At 34.5% G+C, this 5,175-nt stretch overlaps 1 protein-coding gene across 1 annotated transcript in view; it reads left to right on the plus strand.

The window, feature by feature from the left end:
- MACROD2 (MACRO domain containing 2) overlaps nucleotides 1-4,952 on the plus strand; it is a 1,889,795-nt gene extending 1,884,843 nt beyond the window's left edge. The window contains exon 19 of the mRNA XM_023536764.1: nucleotides 4,868-4,952. The gene's annotated coding sequence lies outside the window, so the exon portion shown is untranslated. The remainder of the gene's footprint in view (nucleotides 1-4,867) is intronic.
- Nucleotides 4,953-5,175: the final 223 nt, after the last annotated feature.

Below are 5,175 nucleotides of genomic sequence, written 5' to 3' on the forward strand. Positions count from 1 at the left end.
AAGACACAATACAGGAATGTTTCATGTTGTATAATTTATAATTGTAAAAAATCAGGGTTATCATAAATAACAATAAAGGAATAGATTAATGAACCAATAAAATATTCTACAAATATAAAAATAATTTTTCAACAAATATTTTGGGGAGCATGGAAAGATGGTTATGGAATCTAAATCCTTAGTTCTAGAGAAATGTGGCAGGTGAAGTATGGCTTTCGGAGTGGGCATTAAGAGGCCTTGTTACTTCCATTTTTGCTCACTCAGAATGCTTGCTCTTAGTATCCAGCCACCTTGTAAGAAGTTCAGGCTTTTCTATAGAATGACTAAGGCCACATAGAGAGAGAACCTGGAAACTGAAAGGTCATCTTTGATATTCTGGCCCTGGTGGATACCACCTGGAGCAGATAAATTGCCCAGATGAGGCCAGACTAGATTATAGAATCATGAGAAATAATTTTAAAAATTGATGTTTTTAACCACTAAGTTTTGGGATTGTTTGTTATGAAGCAATAGCTAACTGAAAGAGTGGGTATAATGCAGAACCTCTCCCAATACGATGCTTAGAAATGAGATAAATTATAACAAAAATATTTCAAAATACATAGCTCAAACTGACATAAAAGCAAAAGTGGCAGAAGTGAAGAAGAATGTGAAAGCCAAAACAATAATCTGGTGAGCTGGGGATGCAGCAGCCTTAATGACTACAGACTGGTTGTCAATACAGAGATAGGCCTTATGGCAAAGGATTAGGCTCCATTGCTCCCCTGGGCCCCTGAGCCACTCAAGGTAAGGAATTAGAACTGGTACCTCTACATATATAAATCTGGGACTCCCAACTCCAGACATTAACAAGGAGACTTGGGTCTGCCCATGGTGCTACAAGGGGAAAGAAAAAGACTCCCATGATAAATAAAAAACACAAATGCACCATGAGTTTGAAACACATTCATGCCATCCAAAGTCATATAGTAACATATAAACTGAGAAATTAATTTAATAGTTGGTTATAGATCCATATTATTCCTGCTATAGGTAGCAAAATGGAAATGGAAATGTGAAAGTATCACTTGGAATTCCTACAGAAGAAAAAGATTTCTGAAGATGAGATGAGACTTAGAAAATACACAAGGAAATGATTCATCAAAAATGAGAGTTTGTGGGGAAAATTAGAGGATAATTAATACTATAAGAACTTCGGAGAATAGAAAATCTTAAATATTTTATAAAATAAATACATTTAAATGACAAAAAGATAAAAAGTAAATATAAAATGATAAGAAAAGAGCAACACTATGAAAAATTAACAATTTGGAAAAAGCAAATAAAAATATAGCGATATAAAAGACACATGAGGAGTTATGAAAGATAAGAGAATAACCAAGATGTTTTGTATTCAATATGCATTCTAAAAGGAGTAAGTAGATTGTCAATATTTGAAAGACAATGGCGAGAATTTATCAGAATTGATAATAGTCATAAATTATAAGTAAAAAGAAGAACAATAAGGCACAGGAAGGATTTATATTTAAAATAAATCCACACATAGGCACTGCAGAACACCAAAGAGAAAAAATTAAAGCAATTTGAGAGAAAGAAGAGTTACCCAATAAAGAAGTCAGTATTGCATGGACAGCAGGCTTCCTAACATCAAGAGTTTAGGTCAGAAGACGATGGAATAGTTGTGAGTCTTCAAAACATGGATAAAAATAATTGCCAATATAGAGTTCTACACTAGTTTCAGTATCATTTAAGAAAATGATATTTGCCATTTTCGGGGGAAAAATTTTCTACTCACTTTCTTTAACAGTTCCTAAATGTTGCATGGCAATAAAAAGGAAATCGAGCCCAGAGGAAAGAGTAGGGTGTAGGAAACAACTGTGACTCAAGAAAAATGTAAACACAAAGGCAAATCAAAATATATATGATTATAAATTTATAATAGTAATCAGTAGATGGTTAAAAAAACAGAGGAAAACAAAATTACTGTTTATATGCATTTTGTAATATACAAAGTAATACTACATGTTTCATTATATGGATACATGTTTGTAAATATAAATGTATGTAAAGGTATAAAAACATGTAAGTTATTGATTCACACGGATAATTAGGATTTGGTAATTTCTACAAAGGAAGAGAAATAGTTTTAATTTATCTGTGAATTAAATTATCTGTAAATAATTTAATTTATCTGTAATATTTTATTTTTAAGCAAAATAAAAATCATAAGGGAATTTGAAAAATATTAGCACATTAAATCTGTACAATGGATATATTTTGGGTATGTTATACTATTGTCTTTAATTTTCATCATATTTACAATTTTCATTTTTAAAAATAAAATTTATGATTATGTATATATATATGTATAATATAGAAAAATCCTGTAAGGAGATACTTTATATATTAACTATAGAAGTTATTGTCAATGGAGGGATTACACAGGATTCTTTCTTTTGTCTGCTTTTGGATATTTTAAATATTGGCTACAGTGAGCACAACATTGCTTTTACATACACGTACACACCTTGAAGAGTATTTTTTCAAAATGACTCATAGGATACCAAAGTAGAAAGTTAGCTCAGAGATCATCTGCTCCAGTTCTTTCTTGTAGAGATGTAGTAATTTACAGTGATAGAAATCAGATCAACCATTGATTCCAGCAGGAGTGGGGTTAATAATTGGAAAGGGAACTTCTTGGGATGATGGCAAGGTTTTATATCTTGATAGTGGTGTGAGTTAAATATACGCATTTTCCAAAACAAATTGAAATGTGCTTGAGATCTGTGCATTCCCTATATGTGTATTACACCTTATTTTTACAAATCTAAAAATATAAAGAATATAGGCTCTTCTAAGTCATGGTATCTTCTTAGAGTTCTGTCATAGGTGAAAGACAGCAGATAATAAGTAAAATCTCAAAGTGGTGGTATAACCATCAATGACTTGCAAATCAACATTATGTAAATCATCATTATTATTTCCGTGTTGAGCTCTGGGAAATAAAATGTGTGAATGGGCCTAAAAAGGGAGGACACATCAATTCAAAGTTAGGTTTTTAAGAGAATACTTGGAAGAGTTGAGTTAATTGTCCCCATCAGCCGCAGCAAGTTGTCAATGTAGCATACATCATATAAGCAGTGACTTGCGTGCTTTTTAAAGATATACTGTGACAGCAATTACATCTCAGATATCCAAAGTTCTGTTGTTACTAGAGAGTGATGATCTTCTCCCAGCGCGTTGTCCAGGTTCTTATGTCTCAAACAAAGAATTGAGCAAGACACCAAAATACAGCAGAAAAGAAAAGCTTTTTTAGAAGGGAAAATACACTTCCAGATGTGGAAGCGGGCCTGAGAAAGAGAAGCGTGGTTCAAAAGGCCTGGTAACAAAGCCTTCGGGGTTTTTATCCCTTTTTGCTGTGGGTGTTACTTTTCTTAGAGGAGTGGGCTTTCTTGATTGACAACTAAGATTGACAGGACTCAGTGATTCATCATTTTGCTTTCCGAGCATGTTTGTTCCCAGAATTCAGTCTGTTATAGTGATATTAATGAACTTCTGGGGATATGAATCATATTATAAAGATGGTATAATGAGGCTCAGGTGAGTTGAAGGTTCATTGTGCAGGTGCGAGTGACTGGCTTATACTGGTACCTAATTCTCTGCCTACTGGTTTCTTTGTGTGAGTTAAAAAATGCCTTTTGTCTTGCTTAATTGCGGATAGATTAGAGCATACTCCTTCTAGGATAGGATGACCTCAGTGTCTTTGCAGGCAGACTCAAAAACCCCTAACTTTCCTGCCTAGCTCTTTTCTAACCATCATGAACCCCCTTATTATTAGTATGGATGCTGAGAGACAGGAGGTCTCTTCTTCCAATCTGCTTTCTGCTGAGAAGTCCCTACCTATAGCTGTTTCATGGAGCTCTTTCCCTTTCTGCCTCAGTCAGGGTTGGGTCTTGGGTTTCTTGCTGAAGTGCCACCTGAGGCCCTAGACAAGGAAAAGAAGATACAAACTTGTCATTTAAATAATATATCTATTAATATCTATTATTGATTTGCCTATTAAGCGAGTAAAGGGAAATAGGCTTGGTTAATATATTTCTTAAAGAGTAAAAAAGACCTTTGGCCTAAAGTCCCTTCCTCTTTCAGACTGTAATGGCCCTGTCTAACTTAACACCATTTCTGCTTAACAATGGACTGATGACCCTTATCAATAGCCAGAGGATCTGAGTTGCCAGGGCAATTATCAGGATTTGAGGGAGAGGGCCTTTTTCCAAAGAAAAGAGGAGAGAAAACTTAACTAGATTTACTAAAAAGATTAACTCTGCAAGAGATGTTCCATTTCATTTCCTACTAAAAGATTAAGAATTTTACAAGCGATGTCCCTTCTCACTATGATAGTCAAATAAGATATTCCTAGGCCTCTTTGAAGGATGAGAAATATTTAAATGGTGGTACAGTGGTCCCCATTTACTCATGGTTTGCTTTCCTGGTTTCAGTTACTTGATGTCAACTGTGATCCAAAAATATTAAATGGAAAATATCAGATATTTTGAGAGAGACCACATTCACATAACTTTTATTACAGTATATTATTATAATTGTTCTATTTTATTATTGGTTATTGTTGTTAATTACTTTCTGCATTTAGTTTATAAATTAAACTTTATCATAGGTATGTATGTAAAGGAAAAAACAACACATATAGAGTTGGATACAATCCACTGTTTCAGATATCCACTGGGGGTCTTAGAACATATCTTCCTGAAGATAAGGGGCAACAACTGTATTAAAAAGATAGTCCTTGCTAAACCTATGAAGATGGCTTATCTAACAAATCTAACAAATGGTTTCTCCTTGTCTTTAGCAGGGGTACAAGACGAAGTCAAGGAACAGAGAAATGGAAGAAAACGCCAGTCCTCAGCATTACAGCTTCTCCTAGTCCTGGAGGAGAGCAGGAAGACAGCAGCGCTGCTGTGGAGGGTGGGGGTGGGGGGAGGCAAGTCCCACGGAAGGACTGGAATCCTTTGCGCTAATTCCTCCCGCTGCATTTTGTTCTGTTTACTTTCAGAAAAAGAAAAAAAAAAAGTTTCTTTTAATTTGGTGGGGTGACCCACATTAACATATCTTTCAGGCTCTATTCCTGTAATTTCTGTCTTTTCTCTCACAACTTTGCGC

This window comes from Pteropus vampyrus, unplaced genomic scaffold (assembly GCF_000151845.1).
Source record: "Pteropus vampyrus isolate Shadow unplaced genomic scaffold, Pvam_2.0 Scaffold7, whole genome shotgun sequence".
NCBI classification, from domain to species: domain Eukaryota; kingdom Metazoa; phylum Chordata; class Mammalia; order Chiroptera; family Pteropodidae; genus Pteropus; species Pteropus vampyrus.